The sequence below is a fragment of the Acomys russatus genome, chromosome 32 (genome assembly GCF_903995435.1).
Source record: "Acomys russatus chromosome 32, mAcoRus1.1, whole genome shotgun sequence".
Taxonomy (NCBI): Eukaryota; Metazoa; Chordata; class Mammalia; order Rodentia; family Muridae; genus Acomys; species Acomys russatus.
This window is the reverse complement of record NC_067168.1, coordinates 24,889,102-24,916,412: the sequence shown is the minus strand read 5'-3', so window position 1 is coordinate 24,916,412 and position 27,311 is coordinate 24,889,102.

The following is a 27,311-nucleotide window of genomic DNA, read 5'->3' as shown; positions in this document are numbered from 1 at the left end:
GCGAAGAGTCAGACAAAAGGCGCATAAGACTGTATTTGGAGGTAATATGTGTTTAATAATAAAAATATAGCAGAATGAGGTAAAAAAAAGCCCAAGAAGAGGTAGTGGGTGGTGAGAGGAAGGGCTGGATATTATCATGGCCACTGGAAGAAAGGATGGTGTTTACCTTAGTTACTTCTCTATTCCTGGGATAAAACACCATGACCAAAAGCACCTGGGAGAGGAAAGGGTTTATTTCAGATTATAACCCTCAGGCCACACTGAAGGAAGTCAGGCCAGGAATTCTAGGCAAGAATCTGGAGTCAGGAACTGAAGTAGAGGTCATGGATGAATGCTGCTTACTTGATTACGCCTCCTAGCTTGTTCAGACTGCTTTGTTATACACCCCAGGACCACACTAAACACAATAATAGGCTGTGTCCTCCTATATCAATTTTCAGTCAAGACAATGGCCTACAGACTTGCCTACAGGTCAATCTTCCGAAGGCATTTTCTCAATTAAGATTCCTCTTCCCAGATAACTCTAGTTTGTGTCAAGTTGACGAACAACAACCCACACCAAGATAACGCCCTTTGGCGTGGTGCTAGTAGACGGCATGCTGCACACATGGTGTCTCCGTCTCTGTCGTACCTGCCTGCAGGAAGGGGGCTTATTATCAAGCAGCCACATTGGAGACCAGCTCGGATGACACCTTTTCCCTTCTACTTTGCACATTTGGTGAGAGGTTTCAAGTTTAATAGGTAAGAAAAAGTAAAGAACGGAACTAACTGTGGTGTTCCAGGTGTCAGAGGAGGTGGAAAGCCCAGTCACACATGTCAGGCTCCTGCTAGCCAGTCCCTCAGATCATGTCATGTGAACTATCAGTCTCATACTCTCCTTGAGGATGGAGTCTGTTCATCTATCTACTCAACAGAATACTTTCTTAACCAGTGGACCTCACTCTCTGAGCACACACACACACACACACACACACACACACACACACACACACACACACACACACACTCCATATCCAAGCAGTATTGTCCACACCAAGTATTTAAATTTTGTTACTCATTCTCTTTCCCTCAAGTGGATTAGAGGCAGCTTACCCATGAATTAGGGAAGGAAAGACAGAGATTTGAAAAGGGCTTACTTACTAAACATACATAAAAGAGAAGAGGAAACCAGGAGAAGCAGAAGTGATCGCTCCATTTAGCTCATGGCTCATGGCATCCTTGTAAAGAAGAGGAAGCATGTATATCTGCTCAGTCCTTTCACACCCGAAAAAGGCAAGCTGTGCAGATGCAAACATCTGGCAAACCACTGCACCATACTGGAGAGAGAAAAAAAATGCCCTGGAGACAGACAGAGATGAAAGAGCAGTTACAGAATCAGGCAGGACATTAAGTTTTCTGAGCACAGGGGCTGTTTTCTGTTTTGTTTTTGTTTTTATTTTCAGTGGCAAAGGAGGTGTTTGATAGGTGTTTTCTCATTCCTGGCTGCTACTTTGGGGTCTTATATAATGAGCTGATGCTATTTGGTAGATGGACCTTCTTTTGAGCCTCTGGTCAACCTGTATTTTGGGCGGAACACATCTCAAAGGACAAAGCATCACTCCAGGCCTTGGAGATGATGGGAGCAGAGAAGTCATCCTTTGTCTGGGATTGATGTGTCGGTTCCCCCATGGCTGCTGAAGTAGTGTAATTCTGTCTGTTTGCCGCTGGTCTTGGAGCAGAAAGATGGCAGCCCTGAAGACTCCTAAAGGACACCATTACCTTTCAGAGAGCCCTGGCAAGATTGTGCACCCCTGTGGCTGGCCAAGCTTCTGCTGGGCTGCCCACTGGACTCATGTCCTCATCAGTTCCTTCCCACACCCTGTGCTACACCAGACATCTGGAAGCAGACTGCAGATCATTACCCCTCAAAAACAAACAAGCAAACAAAACAAAAACAAAAAACTAGGACTGGAGAGATGGCTCAGCAGTTCAGAACACTTGCTTCTCTTCCAGAGGACCCGAATTCAGTACCCACATTGAGTGGCAGAATGCAGTCAGCAGACCATTAAGAGGGAGAAAGGGCACTGCTGTGCTGAAGTCAGCGTGTGGGAGAACACAGAGGTGACTCTGGGTACACTGTGACTCAGGAGCTATGCCAGCCCCAGCCTGCCACCAAATATGGACACAAAATATGGCCTTCCATGTGAATATTTCCATGCCCGTTGTCTTTAATTCTCCTTTTTATAAGAAAGCCTGCACCTTACCATTTTAGCACAGGGCTATCTGGTCACTATGCTGGTGACCTTTCTATTCAAGTCACAGCTCCTGTCTGCCAAGCCGGGTGCCTACTCAGCTGGTATGGAGAGAGCAAATTGGCAGATGAGCCATTACAGGAGTCCCTGCCTCCTCGCCCCTGGCTGTCCCTGACAATGTAGCAGATGGCCTGTCTCCTCTAGCCCTTCAGAGACACCCCCTTGCAATTACCGCTCCATAGCTGCCATGCACGAACGTTAGCTTGGTACTTCCAATGTGTGCTTGGAAGATTGTGCAACCCCGCTGGCAGGAGAAAGCCACCACACTTGGTGAGTTTAGCAAGATTAAATGTGTCAACAGTAGGTTTTGAATATGAAATAATGCAAATGTCTCCTTAGTCTCATTTGAATAAAAAATATCAGATTGGTCATATTCCTTCTAAAACACTATAGATTGACTGTTGGCTATCTATTTAAGCAGTGTATACTGAGGGCTTAGGATGGACCACTTGAATGTGAAACAGGAACCAGACACAGCTAAATATTTTATCCTACATAGAGTCTCTGTTCTAGTAGAACAGGACAGACAATACAACGAGGACTGGAGCTATAGCTCAGTGGTAGAGTGATTGCCTCATATGCATGAGGTCCTAGGTTCAATCCCCACTATCATCCAGATAAACAAACAAATAATCCAAAAAAAAAAAAAATCTAAGCACAGTGATGGCGTGCACCCCATGCTAGAATCTGAGAAATACCATGGACCAAATCCAGAATTCAAGCAGCCGCTCTGAGGTTCAGGAAACATGGTGGGAGAGGGAGTGGAGAGACTGTAGGAGTCAGGGGATGAAGAGGAGGAATGCTGTGAGTATCCTGTCTTCTGGATACGACATGACTGTTGCTAATACAAACACACAGCCAGCAGCCACGACTGCCTATACATCATCAACAAGGAAGGAAGGAAGGGAGGGAGGGAGGGAGGAAGGGAGGAAGGGAGGAAGGAAGGAAGGAAGGGAGGAAGAACACAAAAGTAGATGTGGACTAGTTGAATGACTACAGTGAAGTCATCAAGAGCGGAAGAGTAAGAAGGGGCCATAGGGAGTGAATGCGATAAAGACGCACTGTTTGCAAGTATTAAATTACAAGAAGAAAATCAAACAGGAGAAAGAGCTGGGGTCTTTAGCTGATAAATATGAAACCAGGAAGCTCTTAGTTTTTCATTCCTTCTTTCCTCCTCTCTCTCCCTCCCCCTTTCTCTCCCTCTCCCCACAGTGCTTGGGATAGAACTCAGGGCTTTGCATCTGTTAGGCCCAGGTAAGCACTTCATACTGAACTTGGACTAGTGCTTGGTAGGCAAGTCTGGTTGGAGCTGCAGGAACTGCCAGGGGTGTCTTGAGTCATCACCAATCTATATGGAAGCTTCCATGGGAATCCTTGGCTAGGCAGCTATCCAAATTTGGGGCTAGGGGAGATTGAATTCCCAAATCCTAGATAGCACAAGCACGTGAAACAATGGTACCTTGTCCCCACACCTGCTCCTCAGTAGATTATTACTCCTCATTGGGTGTCAAGGAAATTTCATCTCCGTTCTGCAGAGTGTCCTCTGGCTGGACAAAGCTGCAGCCTGGTTTCACATGGCTAAAAAAATCTCCAAAGTCCTAGTAAACACATTCTTGTCCAAAATCCTATCACTAGGATTTCACTACACTCAAAGAACAGAGAAGAGGTTCCCCTCAAGTTTTGTGATTTTTCTCCTCAACTTTGAGACCTGGAGAAAAGGGAAATAAACATCAATTTCCAGTGTGCTTCTGAGAGTCTCCAGGGAAATTTTGCTTGGGGACACTTTAGAACTGAAACATTCACTTCAAGTGAGATTTGAGCATTCCCAAATGGTTTCTGTTGTCAGGCTCCCCTGGAACCAGGCATTCAGAGACCAAATGAAACTGCAGCCCCTCTGAGACCCAGCTTTCCATATTTAGCTCTGATCCTGAACACCAGCCTCCCCTCTGCTGTAGGGTACAAATGCACACCTCATCAGTGTCCCAGGCTCTTTTCATACCTGGACACATTAGACTTATCTTGTGAGCAGTCAGATGCAACAATTTTCGTGTCCCTTACCCCCACCCTCACCCCACCCCCAACAAACATACTCCTCTCTCCAAGTGCCCATTTCAGTGAATGTCCAGCCACCCTGTTACCAGCCAGCCAGGCTTCAAGCATGGGGGTTCCTTTCACTCTCATACCCAATTGCTCACTGTATGCCAATTGTGTTCTCATCTTTGTCCTCATGACCACTGCTCTGCCAAGTTCTTATTGTCTGGCCTTTGAATGATGATGGATTCATCTCACTGGTCTTTTTCTCTCCTCTGTTTTTTTGAATGTCCACAATGGAGTCTTTAACATAACACTCATCCAATTCTATGACCACCGGCCTTCAAAGACTTTGAGCAGTTGACTCCTTGGCACAGCCCACATCTCTGGGCTGCATCCTTGTAACCTGTGTTCCATAGGAGGTGGTTGCCCTTCTAGTTTTCCACCATCTGAAGGAGGCTGATCTCCTTGATCATTTCAAGACAGCTCACACCACATTCAGGGGACAGTCCTGACCCTTCCATTTGGAACGAGGGTGCTGCGCTGGCTGTTGGGGCCCAAGACTCAATAGCTCTCCTGACTTTTGAAGCTTATCCCATGTCTTAGACACCGTAAGTCTTGAGACTATCCAGATCTATTTGCCAGCAGAGTGTGGCATCATCTCTGTTCTTTTCAAGCAAGGGCTGCCATGTGAGGCAAGGCTGGTTAGGAGCGCCAGTTTTGATCTTTAAATTAGAACCCAGGGTAGGAGATTTTGAAGGCAAAAGATTAGAGTCATTATCTCAAGAGTGGCAGAGAGGTGAGCTGACTAAGCCCATGTTGGCATTTTCTTTATCTTCTCCTTCCTTGAAAGCCTGCATCAGATGGCCCCCAGCTATTCTTTCCCAGCCCTCTTGTTAGTTTTGGGAGTAGTTTTTATTTGTTGTAATAAATCTTTGCCTCTTGAAATCTGTAAAGTGGTTTCTATTTCCATAATTAATGTGTGTGTTCTTCCCTTCCCAGGTGTAATTAGTGTTTGTGCATCCAGCACCTTGTCCAGGGTCTAGTGTGTGATAAATATTGCAGTTACCAATGTCAATTGGATCATCAAAAAGGAAGAAGAAAAAAAATGAAATCACAGTTCTTGTTTAATCTCTAAGGTTGCCCCACAGTGCCTGATCCTTGGCTCATGCCACAGCAGTACCTGTTTCTCTCCATTTCTTTCTCTGTACAGTGCCAGATCACAAATGGGATCACAGACACACACACACACACACACACACACACACACACACACACACATGAGAGGGGAGGGGAGGAGAGAGTTTTTAATACAACAGTCCTGGGTTCAAATCCTGACTCCACTGCCAATTGTTTGTGATCTTGAGTGAGCTAGCTTCTCTAAGCAAGCTTTCTGAGTGGTGAGGATACTTTTGCTTTCCAGAGGACTGTAGAAAACCCATACTCAACACTCGGCAATTCTCTTTCCCTTTTGGGAGACGTGCATGTTGTGAGATGTGAATGCCCTTAGGAATTCCTTGTGACTTCATCTTGCCATTCGATAGATGAGGAGACTGAGGCCAAGAGATGGGCATTTGTAATATTAGATGACATAGTTATTGACTGGTGGACTGTGTGAAATTCATATTTCTGCTAGAAATAAAAATGATGATGATGATGGTTGAAAAAAATATGACTATGGAAGGGCATAGGCCTGCCCTCTGTCAATGTCCCAAACAAAGAGACTCTGGGCAAGGCTTGTCTTTCCTCCAGATGTCCTGTGACATGAATGTAGAATCAGTGAAAAAATCAGCCCATCTGGTTACTGAGATATAGAGGATTCTGATCTCTGCAAGATGGCCTATTCTATGTGATGACTGGTAGTGCATGGCAGTGACTGATGTGGCTTCAGAAACTCAGGCATAGTGGCTGCTGGTGTTACAGACCAAAGCTTGTGGGGGACCCTTACTTGCCAGAAATGTTTGTGTTCTGTGTAGAATTGAGAACTAGTGGCTTTGGAATTCTAAATTTTTAGCACCAGGCATATATTGTTGGCACAGGCTCCCCTATCTCAGGTCCCCTTCTAGGACCAAAAAAGATGCTTGCCTGGAATCCTATACCCGTGTCACAGGCCCCTAAAAGTCCTTTTTGCTTCATATTCTCAAACTGACCCTGAGGTGTTTTTTTGATGTACAGCCTCCAAACTATGGTGTGTTCAAGAACTTGAGTCATGGAGTTTACCTCAGAGTACTGGTAGATTTAAGTTCATCAGTACAAAAACAGACTGACGATTCTGGCTAGGCAGAGTATATTTCATTTTCATGGATTGAACTGTCTGAAAAAAAATCAGATGACATTAGTGCCATGCTATGTTTCACATGACCTTCAAAAGCTCTTGGTAGGAGTTGGTGGTAGAAGTGAAGGCAGACCTGGGCTTGACTGCCGAGTTGCCTGTGTAGTGGTCAAAGTGAATTTCCACAGACAGGGAAGGGAAGATCTGATTGAAACAAAGAGAATATTTCAAGTGTATTGTTGTGGTTTGGAAGAGAAACGTCCCCCATAGGCCTGCTGACCACTTGGTCCCCAGCTGGTGGCAGTATTCGAGGAAGTGATGGCACCATTAGGAGGTACAGCCTTGCTGGAGGAAGTGTGTCTCTGGGGGGTGGGGTTAGAGTCTTAATCTGATTTCCTGTTCTTGCTCTGCTTCCTGGGTGTGGATTGAAACACGACCACCCAGTTTTCTGCTCCTGCTGCAATGAACTCTAGCCCTCTGGTACTGTGAGCTAGAATAAACTTTTTCTTCCTTGAATTACTTTTAGACATGGTTATTTTCTCACAGCAACAGAAAGTTAACGAATACACACGTAAAGACAAACTCCAAGGTGTGACACCTGGGAATGGAAACTGTGGTGCAGTTTTGCACTTGTGGTGCAAGTTCTGAAATGTAGGATGGGGTTGGTAGGAAGGGAAGGTGGGTGCTGACAGGGAAATCATGACTGAGTGAGGTGCGGGTTAGATGTTGGATGGATCTGCTCCTAAACCCCAAGATGTCAGGAAACTTGTCTTGTATGTTCCGGTGTCACAACATCTAGGACAGCTCTGAGAACACAGTAGGACATCTATGGACTGTAGAAAGAACTTTTATTCACCTGCTTCAGTTGCTGTCTTGGAAGATTGTTGCTCCATGTGCTAACCTAGGCTTAGTCCTGGAAGCTTCTAGCCTCTGTACAATCTGACATAAGGCCAGAATGTTTTCAGCCTCTAAGAATTACTGATTATTAAGCTCAGCCTTTCTTGTTCTTACTGAGTTCTCGGCTGGCTGGTTCAACTCAGCTGTTCTGGCTCAAACTCCTCTCCCAGCTGACTTATTCAACCTGGCTTCTCTCTCAGTCTCTGAACTGCTCTGCTTAGCTTCAAACTAACTCTGTCCATCTTTTCTAATCTCCTGGCTCCTTCTCATTCTCTGGCATGCTCTGCCTTCACTTCTATCTGTAAAACTCTGCCTGGTAAAACTGCCTCCTCTCCTAGCCTCTGCATTGCTCCTTTAAGTAGCTTCCTTTCCCTCTCTCTTCTCATGAGAGTTGGGCGTATCCTATTCTGTCAAATATTTCTCTGATTTGTCAGATTAATTAGACATCACTTTCAAACACAGGTGCTTCCTTCTACAAACTAACTTTACCTTCATTGTTTGTGACTAAAGATGTGTACCCCTAAACCTGGATCTAAGCTTTTCTTTACCTAAAAATGGCTCTATACCAGGCTGGCCTTGAACTCAGATCTGCTTGCCTGTCTCCTGGATTAAAAGCGTGTTTGAATCCCAGCCAGACCACACAGGCCTAGAAGGTCTTTGGATGGGATCTCTTGCCAGAACAGCTCTGTGCTTGGGGGAAACTATGGCAGCAGGTGCATACAAGCAGAAGCCTTCAATTTGCAGAGACATCAGGGGGTGGGGGTGTGGTTGGGGGTGGGGATGGGGGAGCTGCCTGCCCCGATCCCAACTGCTATTTTCCACTTGTCTGACTAGGTTAATATGTCAAGCTTATGGTCCCTTCAAGAGATGGAGTCCAGCGGTTCTGTCCTCCTCATTGCCAGACGTGCTTCCCTTGGGGACCAGCAGGCATGGGTGTGGACTTCAGCTGTTGCCTCCAGAAACCCCTGAGATTTGCCCAACCAATGCATTCAGCACTATCATACCAAGTCCCCTGCTGAACCCTGGGTCAAAAATTCATCCAGATTGTATTTCCCATCTCAGATTTCAAGCCACGGAGTCAAGTATATTCTCAGCTGAGGAAGCTGTACTGCAAACACCACATGGCAGTACAAAAATATCTACACAGTACATGAGCCACCCAAAATACCCGGGGCCTGAACCCAGTGGAGCCCTCCATTATTGATTTCGAGAGGAGAAGTCAAGGCTCGATGCCAGAGTTCACTTCCTTTCACAAAATTTAAAACTCAAAGAAATCAAAGCTTGTCCTGAAGTTTGCATTTCTCACAGAGAGGGCCCAGCCCCTCTGATGGATGTGTGTCTGGGAACAGCTGTTCTCCTGCCCTCTGTTGTCTACCCCAGGTGGGTGTGTCTCCTGGAACAGGAGGAGGTCATATTTATCCTGCCCCATGGCCCTCGTGGGCCTGCTTTGTAAAATCTGAAAGTCAGGATGTGTACAAGAATATCCCAGCTACAGCCCCAAACCTACCAAATTTAGCATAGCAACAGTATATTCTCGGAGCCCATGTTTCTACTGCCAGCCATGGGGATACAACAGACGCCTGGTGACATCTGGGGAAGGGAGACGGAGAAAACAAATGTGAGACACAGAAGGAAAATATTCGTCCTCTCAGGCTCAGCAGAATTGCCAATAAAACTGACTGGCATATTCATCGGTGTAATTCCAGGCCCATCCGTCTTACTTGAAGTTCCATCTTAACCAAGCCCAACCCCTGTTTATTAAACCTTGGAATTTACACGTCTCCTTTGAGCCTTCTGCAACCTGAGGGTATTTCCTGTTACCAGTGTTCCCTGCCCTTCCACTTGGGAACAGGGCATGCCTCACACCACCATCCTCTCTTCTCACATCCCCACTTTCCCCTGTGACCATCCACATGCACACATATGTCCTGGCCTGTGCCACAGCGACTGCCGCTCTGCTTCCTGGTCAGGTTTTGGGGGCTTTGTTAAGACCGTTTTCTTCCTCTACTCTTCTTGCCTTAGTCCAGAGGAACTCAGGTAAGTTCAGCATCTCTTCTTGTTTTACAGGGCACCACCACTCCACACCACAGGCTTCCTCTCACAATCCCATCTCCATGGCTCATTCCAAGCCCCATTGTTCTTGGCTCACTTCCTGCAGTAGCCAGGCTGCCCTATGGCTTCTGTTTACCTCTTGGTGCCTCCTTGACTTCCACCAGGCTCAGCTGTAAGGTGTATGTCTTATACTGTGCTCTGAGGCTGGTCCTTGTCTGTCGTGGTCTTTGACTAGGGTGCTATACCTCGGTGCTCTCCCCTATCTTCCTCAGCTCAGGCCCAGACATTTGTGGTCCAGTCTCATGCCCAGTTCTGCAGCTGGAGACCTGCTGTGGTCTCCATTTCCTCTCGGACTCAGTTCCCACTGGATCACAAAGACATTCTTCTCCAACATTCCTTCCTCCGACTCATCCAGCCTGCAATACTAGCAGGCATTCCCTGTGAACACACCAGCTGGGCAGGCAAGGACAGCAGGCAACAAACAGCCACCACACTCACTGACAACCTGAGGAGGAAACAGAAACTAAGAAACAAAACAACCACCAATCTTAGTAGGGTTTCTATTGCTGCTACAAAACACCATGACTGAAAAAGCAAGTTGTAGTCCATCAAGAAAGGAAGCCAGGGTAGGAACAGGGCAGAGCCTGGAGGCAGAAGCTGATGCAGAGGCCATGGGGGGTGGGGGTGGGGTGCTGCTTACTGGCTTGCTCTACATGGCTCGCTCAGCCAACTTTATTATAGAACCCATGACCACCAGTCCTGCGATGGTCCCACTCACAATGGGCTGAGCCTTCCCTTGTCAATCACTAATTAAGAAAATGGCTTACATCTATAGCCTGGCCCACAGCCTAATCTTGAGGTATTTTCTTATCTGAGGGTCCCTCCTTTCATATGATTATATTTTGTGTCAAATTGCCATAAGTCTATTCAGCACACCACCCAACAAAGACAAGTCCAGAGATCAGTACCTAGACCTATAATCTTCCCAATCTCAGATGCCAAGACACCAGCATAAAAAAAATAGTCAATAACAGCCAGGGAAGTATGTCTCCACCAGAGACATGTGCTATCCTACCACAACAGGTCCTGAATATTCCAACATAGCTGAAGCACAAGAAAATGACCTTAAAACCAACTATATGAAGATCCTTAAAGAAGAAATGAATAAATCCCTTAAAGAAACCCAGGAAATCACAAACAATTGACAGACATGACTAAATCCTTTAAAGAAAGACCAGAAAACACAAGCAAACAGTTGAAGGAAATGAATAAAATTATTTAAGATCTGAAAACAGAAATAGAAACAATAAGGAAAACACAAACCCACAAACCAGAAAATTCTAGAAACAAAAAATTTAGAAATCTGAAAAAGATATTTCAAGCCAATGGACCTAAGTAGTAAGCTGGTGCAGCCATTTTCATACCTAACAAAATAGACTTCAAACCAAACCTAATCAAAAGAGATGAGAAAGGACACTACATACTCCTCAAAGGAAAAATCCACCAAGATGATATTTGAAATTTTAACATTTATACCCTAAACATAAAACAAATGCCACCACACCTTAAATTACATGTTGACCCTCACACACTGATAATGGGAGACTTGAATCAATAGACAGGCCATTCAGACAAAAAATAAACATAGAAATATTGGAGATAAGAGATGTCATAAGCCAAATGTACCTAACATATATTTACAGAACATTTCACCCAAACACAAAACAATATACCTTCTACTCTGTACCTCATGGAGTTTTCTCCAAAATTGATGATATACTCAGATACAAATTGAGTCTCAGTAGACATAAGAAAATTGAAATAAACCCTTGCTTCTATCAGAACACCACAGATTAAAGCTGGATATTAACAGCAGAAACAACAGAAAGATTACAAACTCATGGAAACCAAACAACTCTCTGTTCAGTTAAAAATGGATCAAGAGAGAAATATAAAGAAATTAAAGAGTTTGTAGAATTCAATAAAAATGAACATACAGAATATCTAAACTTATGGAACATGATGAAAGTAGTGCTAATGGGAAAGTTCTTAGCACTATGTGCCTACATAAAAATTTTTGGAGAGTTTTTTTTTTTTTTTTTTTTTTTTTAGGTCTTTTACTAGCAACTTAAAGGCACTACTTGAAGCTCTAGAACAAAAAAGTAATCACACCCAAGAGGAGTAGGCAGCAAAAGATAATCAAAATGAGGGATGAAATCAGTAAAACAGAAACAAAGTAAACAATACAAAGAATCAATGAAACAAAGAGTTGATTCTTTGAGAAAATAAACAAACTAGATAAGCCCTTATCAAAACTAACTAAAATACACAGAAATAATATCCAAATTAACAAAATTAGAAACAAAAAGGAGGACATAACCAGAGACACCAAGTAAGGATATACATTAAAAACCTGTACTCTGTCAAATGGAGTCTACCAATGGAATTGAAAGAAATGAATAATTTTCTTGATAGGTACTACTTATCAAAAATAAATTGATATCAGGTAAACGATCCTAAAGGAAATAAAAGCAGTCGTTAAAATTTTCCTAGCTACCTTGCAAAAAACCCCAGACAGTTTTAGCACAGAATTCTACCATGCTTTCAAAGAAGAGTTAATGCTAATACTCCTCAAACTATTCCCTAAAATAGAAACAGAAAGATCATTTTCCAATTCATTTTTTATGAGGATATAGTTACCCCGATGCACAAATGACATAAAGACTCAACAAAGAAAGACTTGCAGACCAATTTTCCTTATGAACATAGATATGAAAATATTTAATAAAATACTTTCAAAGTGAGTCCAAGGACACATAAAAAAGATGATCCACTGTAACCAAGAAGGCTTCATCCTAGAGAGGTAGGGATGGTTCAATACATGAAAATCACCATTGCAATCCACCATATAAACAAACTGAAAGAAAAAAAAAACACATGACCATCTTACTGGATACAGAAAGACCTTTGACACAATCCAACACTGTTTTGTGATAAAAGTCCTTTAGAGATCAGGGATAGAAGGGACATACCTAAACAGAATTAAGACAATTTACTGAGAAAGAAGCCATTGGAAACAATACCTTCCACAATAGCCACAAACAATATAAAATATATTGAGGCAGTTCAAAACACGAAAGTGAAAGACTCATATGATAAAAACTTCAAGTCTTTGAAGAAAGAAATGGAAGATTTCAGAAGATGGAAAGACCGCCCATGCTCATGGATAGATAGGATTAACAGAGTAAAAATTGGCACAGACAACTTTCTGAACCAAGCACCTTTAGTGCAGGCACTAAGATCAATTATTAATAAATGGAACTTCATGAAACTGAAAAGATCTTTATAAGCTTTCTACCTTAAATTAGACAAAGCAACACCTTACAGAATAAGAAAAGATTTTTACCAGCTCCATATCCAATAGATGACTATGACCCAAAATGCATAAAGAACTCAAGACACTAGATATCAAAACAAAATAATTCAATTAAAAATTGAGAAACAAATCTAAACAGAATTTTCAATAAAGAAATCTCAAATGGCTGAGAAACTGTTTAAAAAAAGTTCCACATCCTTAGCCATCAGGGAAATGCAAGTCAAAACAACTCTGAGATTCTATATTACACCCATTAGAATGGCTAAGATCAAAAATACAAGTGACAGCACATTCTGGAAAATAATGTGGAGCAAGGGGAATACTTCTCCATTGCTGGTGGGAATGCAAACTTGCACAGCCACTACGGAAATCAATATGGTGATTAATCAGAAAATTGAGAATCAATCTACCTCAAGACCCAGCTATACCACTCTTGAATATATACCCAAAGGATGCTCCATCCTATTACAAGGACACTTGCTGAATTATGTTTCTTGTAGCTTTAGGTACAATAGCCAGAAATTGGAAACAACCAGTTGTCCCTCAACAGAAGAATGGATAAAGAAAATGTGGCATATATACACAATGCAATATTACTCAGCTGTTTAAAATATGATACCATGAAATGTGCAGGCAAATGAATAAAACTGGAAAATATCATTCTGAGTGAGGTAACCCAGACCCAGAAAGATAAATATGGCATGTACTCCCTTATAAGGGGATATTAGCAGTTAAGTCAATGAAAACCAGGCTACCATCCATAGACCCAGAGAGGTCAGGTAAAGAGGAGGGTCTAGAGGGGAAGGAGAGATCTCCCTGGGAAGGAAAAATAGAATGCATTTTATGGGCACATGGGGGCAAGGAAGAGGGTTGGTGGGGGTGGAAGGAGAGACTATGGGGAGAGATGGCTGGAATTATGCAGCATTTGGGGAATTGTGTGGAAATTTAGAACAATGAAAACTTACTGGAATTTATGAAGGCCTAATGAGGACCCCCTAATAATGGAAAATAAGAGCCTCAACTGGCCATCTCTTGTAGCCAGGAGAGGCTTCTAGTACTGGGACTAGGACACATTCAATTGAGTTGCTGATTAAGGGAGTCTCATGGAATTTCCCCAAACAATACAAACCATTGCTAAGACAAAGGAGTGCTCTCTGCAAATTGACAATGGGGCCCCATTGCTGAGGACAACTCCCACACAACTCATTGACCATGGAGAAGCCAAGCTGGTGTCTACATGAAGCCTTCACCCCTTCACCCCCATGTTCTAGTGTCTTTGGAGCAGGAAGGGGTGAAGCAAAGGTAATTGAAGTACAAATTAAGTCAAAACACTAGCTCAGTAGAATGGCCAAGCCTGCTCTGTAGAGATGCCCAGCTGTGACAGAATCATGAGCAAGCAGGGTTCCCTAATCAAGGACTTGGTGAGCGGACACGGCTTCATTGAACTTGAGCAAGCCCAGCCCACATCCAGAGAGAGAAGACACTGATTCTCTTGGCATAGTTCTCTGTAAACCGTAAGAGATTTGTAGTGGGTATCGGTCTCCATGTCCAGTTCCTGCAAGAACTTGGGAGAACTAGTGTGTCAGAGTGTCCTTTATCAGCCTCTCAGGTTTGCATAGCTGTGTCCATGTGGCTCAGAGGAGCCTGGCTAAGACATCCATGTTTTCCCTCCAGATGCTCAGTGATGTGTCTTTGATGGTTTCCTCGCTAGTTTAGCCTTGGGAGGGATTCCGGTGCCTCCTCTGAGTCCTGCATTGCCTGGTACTTATGGGTTTATGTATTAAGAAAGCTGCTGAGGCTTCATGTTCCCCTCTCTGAACAGAGCGCCTATGCTAGCTTGTGCCTGGGACTGAGGGGTCTCCTAGGACACCATGTCTAGGAAAATTTGGGAAAGCTAACATGTACTGATCGCTGTACTGAATGACTGATTCTTCTATCACTCTAGTGGCTGTGACCAGTGACAACTCTCCACTTGCTAGGATGTGACCCTGATTTCACCTTCCTGCCCTCCCCCCATTTATGGGATGGAGCTTGGCTGGGAACAGGGAGTTATAGCAGATAAATGACACCCCCTTGTGATTCATTAGCAGAGAAACAGGCTAGTGTTTACTATTGTCTGCAGGGTCCTATCTAAAAGGATGATTTGGGACATCCACCATGCTTAGAAGTCACATTGTTTTTCCAAGTTAGACTGGCATCTCTCTTCCCCCTATACAGAGCCCATGATTCTCGCTCTCAGTTTAGATTTGTCTCGTGCCAAACATTTGGAGACTGGTCAGGGAGCTACGTCATGTCCTCAGTTTCTATTGTTTCCATGGTGCCTGGGGATGTTTTGAGTTGTGTTTCCTTGAGTAAGTGTTTAGAGGACTCTGGTCTGCTGCCACGATGCCTACAACCATCTGGCACTTTCCAGTGGCCTGATTGTGAGTATTGACAGTACGTACCAAGACAGTCATATGGTGACCTATCGGCACCTATGGACTTGGCAGGAGCAGGTAATATGTGCCAAAGCCATCAGCTCCAGGAAAGAGGTCATCTTTTCTGCAATGTCAATTGTGCCAATTTTCTTTATTTGCATTCTGTGTTGCAGAGCCATTCGTGGGAAAAACACATTTTTAAAAATACCATTACTATAAAATGAGTTAAATTGAGTGTAAACCTTTTTATCAGCAGTCTATTTTGGAGACTTTTCTTTTCTTTTTCTGTATTTAATTGAAACATTATTTCACAGGCTCTGGGGTTAGGTCACAAGCTAATAATGATTCTGCCTTGAAGTGAATCAGGCCGCTCTACATTGTGAGTTTGGCTGTGGCAGATCTCCCACTCCCACGGCCACAGCAGGAAGTCCTGCATCATCATTACAGAGCTTTCTTTCCCACTTTATCTTGTGTCGTCAAGTGTGATCAGAGGACTCGGGATGGGGGTGGGGGGTGGAGGGGTGGTGGTGTTCCTTTGGAAGGAGATTCAGCCACACAGACGGTTAGTTTAATAGTCCCAGGGGAGCCCTGTGCCTTTCATATAGGGGTGACTGCTCTACACAAATGCCCATCTGAACAAGAAGGATGTTGTTGAGAAAAGAGCTGTCACAGGGATGGAGCAGATGGCCCTCAGCTTTTCAACTGCAGCTCCCCGGAGTGTAAATGGCTTCACTTCTTGACTTTTTCAGAGGTTGCAATTTGCAGGTTAGAGTTTATAAGTTTATAAGTTGAAGCACATCGGTTAAAGTGGGTTTCAGGAGTGACTTGAGAAGTACCTTGGCCTCACCTTATCTCTGAAATGGATGATGCTGAGAGCCACTGAAGATGAAAAAGTGGGTCCCACAGTCGCTTCCACAACTGGCTTGACTGGCAGTGGAAATATTTTGCCTCTCTCTGAAGCCCCTGAGTTCTCAGGAGGCACATGGGAACCTGTGGTAGTACAGGAGGACCAGTGCAGCCAAGCTCTGGGAGACAGGGCGTGGGGACCACCTCAGGCTCCTGTGGTAGGATGCTGCCTCCTGTAGTCTAGATAATGCCTGCCCTGTGCCAATCTGTCCCACTGTTTGCATGGCCTTTCCAAGCCTCTCCTCACCCAGGCCTTTGAGAAGAACAGTGCTGCTTACTATACAGGTGTAAAGAGGAAGATCATGTGGGGGAGGAATGGAGTCTTTCATGGAATATTTGAAAGTACTTGCATGCAGACACAGCCCATGTTCCTTTTGCCTCTGGATTTCCGAAGAGCCCTTGGAAATCTGGTCTTTGCACACTTGCCCTTTGAGGGTCTAGAAATGGATTGCTGACCCTGAATTGCTAACTCTGGACTGCTGTGACAGGGAACTTCCCAGATGCTTGTAATTACCTGCCTCCCTGGAGCTGGCTTTTTACACCAGAGGCACATGCCAGTGGGACAAACCTTAGTCAGCACCATACAGTGGGTAGGTCCAAGGTTGATGGAATCCTCTTTCCAAAATGCCATTTCTATTCCAAGTACTTAACCACAGTCTCACTGCCTAGCCACCAGTCTTGAAACGCTTCTGCAATATGTAAGTGATTCAGCCTTTCGGAGAGCCATCATCCCTGCCCTCACCAAGTTCCTGGTCAGGGAGGGAGCATCATAAATGTTCTGTGAGGAGTTGCTGTTTTGGAGGAGCCTAACAAGATCCTGAGGGATCAGAGGTTCTCCTGAAAGACAAGTTTCTTGGCTGTAGATAGAAATGTCCCCAGTGAAAAAGGAATGAAGCTATCCCTGGGAGGGACAGATATGTTCAGATTTAGAGGTAGAGACGGGGCGGTGAGTCTGAGAAGCCACAGTTCATTTGTAACAGTTGCAGGGCAGGTGCATGCAAGGGTTGTGAATGCTAAAGGAGGAGGGTCACACATACCAGAAGGGAGAACAGTTGTGTATGGGCAGAAGCCAGGAGTTCAATCTGAAGAAAACAGGGGTTCATTGAACGACTTTATGAGGAAGAAAGACAGGGTGATATTCACGGCACAGGAAGTTTATTCCATGGTGGGGTGTGTAGGTACAGGGAAGACGTGGGGTTGATCCTCACTGGGAAGTAGCAGAGACTGGTGGTTGGTAAGGCAGAAGCATGCTAACAGACTGAGGAAGATGATGGGAGTAAAAGGGCTTTGTTGCACAAACATGCGGACCCAAGTTCAAATCCCCAGAACCCATGTAAAAAGGCAGGTGTAATTGGGTTGCCTGAAACCCTGGCTTTAGGTGAATGATGAATAAAAAGTATTATTGGGGCTTGCTGGCCACCAGCCTAGCACCAGGGTTAGTGAGGAACTCTGTCTAAAGGGAATAAGGCAGAGAAAAATACAGCAGGGCACTTGTGTTTCTCCTCTGGCCTCTTCACATGCACATGGGAATGTACCCAGATATGCATATGTGCATAACACACACACACACACACACACACACACACACACACACACACACACACACACGAATCATCTGACTTTCTAGATCAAGCTACTGAAAGGTTAATAGTACACAATTTCTTTTTTTTTTTCTTAATTTATTCTTTTTACATCTCAATGTTTATCCCATCCCTTGCATCCTCCCATTCCTCCCCCCCCCCCCATTTTCCCATTATTCCCCTCCCCTATGACTGTTCCTGAGGGGGATTACCTCCCCCTATATATGCTCATAGGGTATCAAGTCTCTTCTCGGTAACCTGCTGTCCTTCCTCTGAGTGCCACCAGGTCTCCCCCTCCAGGGGACATGGTCAAATGTGAGGCACCATAGTACGTGAGAAAGTCATATCACACTCTCCACTCAACTGTGGAGAATGTTCTGACCATTGGCTAGATCTGGGAAGGGGTTTAAAGTTTACCTCCTGTATTGTCCTTGGCTGGTGCCTTAGTTTGAGCGGGACCCCTGGGCCCAAATCTGCCTATCATATTGTTCTACTTGTAGATTTCTAGGACCCTCTGTATCCTTTTATTTTGCTATTCTCCCATGCGTCTTAGTACACAATTTCTGTTTGATATTTTAAAGTTTGCAGAGGAATTTTAGTCCAGCAGCATGACTGCTTTGGCAAGGGATCACATTCAAAGACCTTCTAGTTCTGTGTGATCCATCTGGAATGCAGACACGTGCTGAATTACAGTATGATCTGGCTTGAACACAGACACGCTCTTAGTACACACCTTTAACCTCAAACAATGAAGGTACGGTTAACTTACAGACGGAAGCAGCCATGCTTGAAAGCGACACCTAATTGAGAGGCAGACAAAGCGATGAATCCGAGAAAGAGTGAGTTAGAGATAACAGAACAGCACAGGAAAGAGAGGCGACTTAAGAACTTAAGAGCAGTGCGGGGAGGCGGGAGTGGGGGCGGGGGTGGGGTCGGGGGGAGGGCAGGGGGAAAGAGAGAGAGAGAGAGAGAGAGAGAGAGAGAGAGAAAAAGAGAGAGAGAGAGGGAGAGAGAGAGAGAGAGATCCATTTGTCTCTGTTATAACCAGTTGTGGTTTTATGTAACAATCTGTACAAAGAAGTTTCTTTGATGAGAGGTGACAGCTACACTTACCGGCGTGTATAAGGACATGTTTTAGAATACAGTTAGGAATTAATGCTGGTCTAGTGAAGTGCTGGCTTTAGGTTCTCACTAGCTAGGGAGCTGGCTAGGGTTTTAGTACCAGCCATGATTTCCCTCCTGTTGAGTGGACCATACATCCAACTGATAGCTATTGGTTACTATTGGTAACCGAGATGTGAGCGCCACTAGAGAACCTTTAGGGACATCTTGACCTGTTGGTTATCGTTGTCATTCACAGGTATCTATAGTTGGGTAGGACTATCGACGAAGTACAGCTCTGGACAGTTTATATAGTACTTTATGGTACTAGGAGGCTTTCAGGTCGGATCCGGCATGAATCCTCTGAGTCCCGTGCCCGAAGTGTACAGAGAGGCAACCAAGGATGACAGCAATAGCCTGTAGTATTTGAGTAGCCAGTTTAAACTATCTTGACCAACAACTGGAAAGTATATTTCTCATGTCTGTTACTGGAGTTTCTGTTAGATAATCTATAGCTCGTGTGCGGAGCACTGTCAGCCCAAGAGGCATAATATGTATGTGTATATATACATAGATATATACATATATGTATGTGCATATATCATATATGTATCTGTCGGTGTGTGTATTGTATATAATTTTATGTATATATAAAATAATAAGTCTTTGAGGCTTTACCAAACATACTCAGTATTTGTCCCTCCTACCCTGTCCTCCTGTACTGACTTCCCTCTACTCTCCCCAATTAAAGCCCCTCCCCCACTTCACCCATTTGCCTCATGTTTGATTTTTTTCGAGGTTCCTTTTTTTTGGTATATAATGTTATTTTATATGTCTTCTGGAACATAATTATTGAGAGCATTTTGATATTAAGATCACTTGTGGATTACTAGTAATGACACATATTTTCTTACGGGACTCAGTGATCTGATTTTTTTTTAAATCCCTGGCATGTCTGGTAACTTTTATTGAACTGGAACGATGCATTTAAAATGTTAAGATGGAGAATAAGTCATTATTGTCTCCTCCCCCTCTTCTTCTTGGATTTAGATCTTTAATGAAAACCACAAACAATATCAAGTTCAAAACAGCATTTTGCTTATCTTTGAGTCAGGGTTGGGGATGCCCATGGGAAATGTCTTAGTTAGGGTTTCATTGATGTGAACAGGTATGACCACAGTAACTCCTATGAAGGAAAACTTTTAACTGGGGCTGGCTTACAGTTTCAGGGGTTTAGCCCGTTATCATCATGGCGGGAAGCGTGGTGACACACAGACAGACAGGGTGCTGGAGAAGGAGCTGAGAGTTCTACATCTGGGTCCACAGGCAGCAGGGAGAAACAGTGAGCCACTAGGCCTGGTTTGAGTTTTATGCAACCTCAAACCCAATGGCACACTTCCTCCAACAAGGCCACACCTCCTGATCATGCCACTCACTATGGGCCTATGGGGGCCATTTTCATTCAAACCATCACAGGAAAGAACCAGAAACATAAACAGACCCACTCAGTCACAGAATGAAAAACTAGTGGCCAAGGCCAGTGTCTTCTTCATCCAGTTGGAGAACTAGTATTCACACTCTGCTCATGGTCGGGTGCTCTCCAGTGTGTTGAGTGTGGCCTCAGAAATGTCCTGTGCTCACATCTGTGGAGTGGCTTTGGGTTATGTCCGCCAGATACACGCTGTCAGCCACTTCCAGCCTGGTATCATATACAGCAGGAAGCCAGGGTTGAATTTCACAGAGCTGGGGTAAATCTGGCAAGGGCAGAGGCGCTTGTATAGCTTGCAAAGCCTCAGTCTTATAGTAGAGAGCTCAGCAGGTTACAGGTGAACCATTTCACACACCCATAGACTCCCACGGTCAGGACCAGAAAGGGAGTGAATCATCTTTACAAGTAAACAGGGAGTATGGATGAACAGTGAGGACTTTTCTGTTGCTTGTGTTCCTGTCCCTGAAGACTTACACCTTCTTGGGACATAACTGAAATGCTGGCTTTCTGCTAGGGTAGGTGCCATTTTAACTTTTGTCTTTCTCACTACCATGAGGCCGTAGCATTCTGCATTAAAACATGTATCCTAAACTGGGTGTGGTGGCGCACTCCTGTAATCCCAGTGCTCCGGGAGGCAGAGGCAGGTGGATCTCTGTGAGTTTCCAGCCAGCCTGGTCTACAAAGTAAGTCTAGGACATCCAAGGCTGCACAGAGAAACCCTGTCTTGAAAAAAACCAAAACAACAACAACAACAACAACAAAAACCCCATGTTCCTAAGCTGGAAGGTTCTCTGTGCTCCATCCAAGCATATGCAGCATGGACCTCACAAAATGACTCGGGGGGGGGGGAGGGATTGTGCGATTATATTAGCTCTCTCCCTCTACCCTTCCTCCTCTTCCTCCCCCTACCTCCCCCTCTCCTCCCCTAATCCCCGCCATTCCTTTTTCAATAATTTATTGGGTTTAAAATTCTGATCTTTCCCTTTTCCTTTCTTTTTGTTTGTTTGAGTTCCAGTTTTAGTCTATCCAAACCAAGAAGGCTGCTATGAGCTCTGGGTCATTGTTTTTATATTTTTAATGCTAGAAATGAATAACCGACTCAAGAAGATGCAGGGCTCATCACAAAGTGTTTCCTTCCTTGAGGATGCTAGGCCCAAGAGTCTGGGATGCTTTGGTTACTCTCTGATGCTGCTAGACAGATGTTTTGCATGGTTACACAGCTCTTACGGCTTTTCTCTCAAGGAGAGAATTAGGGTGCCATCTACTCTCTCTTAACTAGGAGTGTAGATCTGTTTCTTAAGTGTGTAAAAACATAAAATAAGATTCTAATTCTCATCTTTATAGACTTAAGCAAACAAAACCCAAAACAACTCAAAATTTGTTAATCACAATTTCCAAATGAAATCAACAAATTTAACCACTTAAAATTTGGTAAAATTAAGAGCAGCACAATAAAAGTTGTTAATTTAGTATAATGCAGGATGGGGCTTAAATCTGTGAGTCCAGGTTTTGAATCGAGTGTGTGATGATTCGGTTCTCAAACCTATGTCCCATTTCCCAGCAACTAAACACACGAATCTCTAGCTCACACCAGGTGCTGTGACACTCTTAGCCTTTGCATTGAATAAACATTATATGAACATACACATCCCTCACAATGGTGGAGATGAGCAGAAACATCGGCAAAAGGATGGAGGTGGTTCTTGCATCTCAGTGGTATCCTAATATTTCAAAATTACTTATGTTAATATTTTTAACTGATCGTTGAAGTAAAAACAAAAATGTAAAAAAAAATTACTTAATTGAGGCTCTGAAGACTCTGTGGCTAGGACAGTGGACTTCAATTAAGATGTCCCAGCCACAGAACCCAGTAGGGCTTATGTTGTACTTCTGACTCAGCTCCATAGCTTGCCCTGCTCTTTGTAGCTCTCTCAACTCTCCAAGTGCAAAATGCACCTGGTTAAGATTCCTACCACCCTGAAATTCCCAGGATCCCCCTGTAAAGAGAGAAAAGATATAACGAGGAGAGGAACAGGCTTAGGTGTGGGTAAGCATGCAGACAAGACCTTGCTGGCTTGTGGTTGCATACAGGGAGGGCAAGGCTGGGGGAAAGCCAGGGTAGCTGCTTACTACCCTCATCCACAGGTCCTGTGTTTCCAGAGAAGGCAAGACTGCCCGGCTCTTATTTTGGTCTCAGTGACACAAGGGAAGCAAGTGCAGTGAGGCACCCTGCTTTTCCTGAGCTATTCTTGGGACCCAACTGATAATTGACTGGAGAGACAGAATGCAAAAGCTACCACCAACCCAACACTGCGCAAGAAGACACCATGAAGAGCTGGGAGAGGAAGCGGGAGAATGGGGGGAGACTTAGGTGACATTAAAGGTCTTGACTAATATACATGCATATGAAGGCAAATTTTCCACAAGGTGAAAATCACTGTTGTTGAGGACTTGGTTTTAGATTTTTTTTTTTTTTAAACTGGATTTAAATCCCAATTCTGTTCCTTACACGTAACCTTGGGGATGACACCCACACTCTCTAAACCTGTGCTTTGGGGCTTGTGAAATGAAGACCCTGACTCAGACTTTGCTACGTAATTAGCAAATTAAAAGAAACAATGACATGGGAAGTCATTTGGCCTGTTGCCCGCACTCAATAGAAGTACCACAGATGACACTTCCCTTTCAGGTGGAGACAAAGCTGTGCTTCCAGCTACCCAAGGATACACTCCTTAATGCAGAGATGCCATTTTGTATTGAAAACAAAGACACTCCCTTAGTTCCTGAGATGGAGCTTGAGTGGGTGGGAGGTGGGGTTTGGCATGGATAGTACCGTGGTGTAAGGAGGGGTGAATGGTTGAAGGAGAGATAAACCTGTTCTTTAGGATCCCAAGTGTGGGATCGGAATGGTCTTATGAGAGAACAGGTGATGTTAATCCACTTGAAGACCAACCACCTCGTGCGGGAGCTTCATTATTGTCAGCTGAAGAGATCCTGTGAACAGACACTGGGAGGAGATATATAAGTGAGCCCAGAACTAGAGGCAGGGGTTTTTGGAGGCTTCAGATAGTTTTGGCTGTTCATTGCTGCACTTAGAGATGCTCCTAGAGAGAACTGCTCAAGGGAAGGCTTTGGGGCTCTGGGCTCCTGCTGAGGTTCCGGGTTCCAGTTACTCCAGGTTCCAGCAGAAGAAATCCTGCTGATTACGCCAGGAGAATTGCTCCTCAGAACTGATATCCTTACGGTTTTATTATTCTGTTCTTTAATCCTTGTTTCCTATTGGTGTGGTTAGTCGGGCTATAAGTGACACATGCTTGGTTAATAAGTTATAATAAAATATATTGGTTAAGAAAAGTGAGCCTACAAATGGTCCTGGAGGGGATGGGCTCAACCGGAAGGAAGTCAGAGTCTGGAGTGGCACCTTCCCCAGAGCAGCCCAGAAAGGGTCCAGAGCAAGGACTCCACAGCACTAGTTAGCTGCGGTCCTCCCAGGGGTGGGGCAGACTCAGGTGAGCCAGGCATGCACCTGGACAAGCTAAAGGAGCAGACTGGGTTGAGGAGCAAAGGCAGGCTACAGTGGAACCACCTGGCAGGGGCCTGATCTAAGGAGCCTCTATGTGCCTGTGGGTTTCTGAGACCTGGCTCCAAAGGGCTATGTTGAAACCAGAGAGCAAGATGCTTGCTAGGAAAGCTGAAAGCAGAGTCTGGGCCGGAGCCATTTCTTCAGTTACTGTTTCTCACTAGAAAAACGACAAGCACAGAACTAATCCTAGGGAAAAGCCGTGTCAGAAAAATCCCCAGGACTTGACGAGCACAGTAATTGCCCGCTAGCACCCTCTGTGTGGCGATGTAGTGACAGACACTCACATGCATTCTTCACCTCTGTGAAATGCCCTGTCTTTTAAAATAGGGCTCAGAGTGGTACAGGCTGTCCAGTAGCACCACAGCTTGTTGACTCCAAAGCTGTGGATGTGAAACACCCAACCATGGGTTTGAGAGCCTCTGGTCTCTGAGTGTTGCACAGTGATGCTCCCGAGGGTCCTATGTGTAAAGAAAAAAGAATATTGCATCTTGGGTGATCGACCAGCTACAATTGCAGGTAATATGGGCTCTTTGGTTTCTGTCTTTGGAAGGACAGGGTTTGTGAGAAGCAGGACAATTACTTTAATGTCATTACGTGTCTGCTCCAGTATTTAGGCCAGGACCAGGTACGTGGTCAGTATCTGATATTTAATTGTTGAAGGAGGGCGTGGATAATGGAAAGAAAGGAGAAAGTATAGCATGCTTCTGGGATGTATCAGCCTCATGAGTCATTTAATTTTCCCACTATGCTTGTGAGGCAGGTGGCCACCGTCACCATCATCATCACTGCTTTGTCATCACCACCACCTTCCCCAGCTAAGAGCTGAGATAAAGAGGCACAGGAAAGCGAAGTAAGCGGTTGAAATCCTAAATTGTCAATCAAATACAGCACCCTTAGTTAAATTAGAATTTCAGATAAACAATGAACCAGTTTTAGTAGAGTATGCTTTAAATATTGTACCAGACTATTTGTACTAAAATTTATTTCTTCCTCATCTGAAATTCAAATTTAACTCAGTGTTCTATGTTTTGGTTTGCTAAATCTGGCATCCACACTCAGGTACAAAGCTGAGTGAGGCCTGGAGCTGAGTCCCTGCAGACACCAGAGGACACACTTCAAATGGACCAAGTGTCACCCCCAAAGATTTGCTAAAAATGACTTAGCTTTTTGTCTGGATCTGAGACTCCTTGAGTTTTCTGCTTCTTTTGAGTCTATTTTAGAATTTAATATTTTCTGAAAAGGCCCACCCATTTGCATCTACATTAAAAAATTTTTGCTATAGTGCATTACCTTAAAATTTTTTTAACCCTTTTAGTATTTTAAATTTTATTTTTTTTTCATTTCTATTGAAGTTTGCTATTTTGTTGTTGTTGTCAAAACATGGACTTTTCACTGTTCCAAATTTAAATTTTTTTCTATTATGTGTGAGCAAAGGGTTTTTCTAAATAATTCTGCCATTACTGTTACTATTTCTGTACATTTTTTTAAAATTCTGGACTTTTTCATGATATTGGATTGGATGATTTGTTACTTACAATTTTCTACCATAATGTATATATATATATATATAATATTATATATATTACAAAGCATCAATATTCAGGTGATTCTTGTGAGTTTTAATATGCAGCCTCTTTGATTTTGTTGCTGTTTGTGGTTTTTGTTTTGTTTTGCTTTTTATTTTGTTTTGAGACAGGATTTCTCTGTGTAGCTCTGGTTGTCCTAGACCCAGTTTGTAGATCAGGCTGGCCTTGAACTCATAGCTTGATTGGAAAAGGGAATCTTGGTAGATGCCCATGAGAGGATCTAATGCTGCTGACACCTTAATTTCAGACTTTCAGCCCCCAGAATCAGAAGAATTAATTTCTGTTGTTTCAGGTCGCCAGTTGGCAGTGGCAACAGCGGGAGATAAATCCAGCCCCGCTTGTGCACTTGACTGGAGAGTGCCCAGCTATTTAAAACTGTGTCTTCCTCATGTATACCCAGGGTGCCAAACATGACTGGGGAAACCCAGTCCAGCTCTGGAGACTCTACACTTTCCAGACATTTCTCCTGCTCAGATGGCACAGTTCCGTCTCCACAGCTGGCTGTTCCTCACCAGCCAGCACTCAGGATGCCGGCAAGACAAGGGCTCAGCTGTCTCCTCTGTCACACTCTCCCCTACAGACTGCCAGTGGAGTCTCACCAGCTCCTGAAACGCACATTGATGCTTCTCCTCCCCTCAATCTCAAATTCACCCTTTGAAAGTCCAGACACCCCATCTCCCTCATAGCCCCATCTGATGACTAACCAGTCGCCAGCTCTTTGAACAGGAACATACTTAAAGCTAGACTTCCTGTCTGACATATTTGCTTCCCACTTCTCCCATCTCAATGCATCAACTCAGATCACGAGTCATCCTGATTCCCTCTCACTTGCTCCATTTCCAACACATCAGCTCCCCTTTCAAAATGGCCCCAGATGCAACCACTCACAGTCTCACAATTTCTTTCACTCGTGTGTGTGTGTGTGTGTGTGTGTGTGTGTGTGTGTCCCCTGCCCTATCACTTTCTGCACTATTTCCTTGAGACAAAGTCTCTCATTGAACCTGGAGCTCACTGTTTGGAGCTGTATGCTGACCTGCCAGTAAGCTCCAGGTATCTGCCTATCCTCGCTCTCTGAACCACTGGGGTTACAGCCATGCTTGGTTTTTTTGTTTGTTTAATATGTGGGCACTGAGGACTTGAACTCATACTTGGCACAGGAAGTACTCTCAGCCACTGAGCCATCTCCTCAGTTCTCAGCCCCACATTTTCTATGCCTTCCACTCAAATCACAGTTAGCTGTCTCTCTAAGACTGTGATAATGAGTTCTTGACTGATCAGTAACCTCACACCTAGAACCTGGCCTACGAATCCAATCTTGTCTCTCCCACAAGTTCCTCCCTTTCCTTCCCGCTGCCCTTCCCTAGACAGAAACTCAAACTGTACCGTTGTGCCACAAGACCCTGATAACTTGTGATAGACCGTGCTAAGCACTGTGAGCAATTGCCCCGTAACCAACCGTGGCTCCAGCCATGTATTTATTTCCTGTTTGTGCTGTTCAGTGCTGAGCTAGGTAAAGAGATTCATGACGTTGTTATACCCAGCCATTCAGGACCACAGGCTGGCTTTCGTCGTCAACATGTGGCTCCTTTTCAAAGTCACTCTACAGTGACTCACTTCCATCTCACCCAGCTACAGAGGAAGAGACCTAGGGAGAACTAAATGTGGGCGGTTTTTAATGGGTTGGAGTGACTGTCACCTCTGGTCCTATTATACTGGCCAGACTCTTTGTT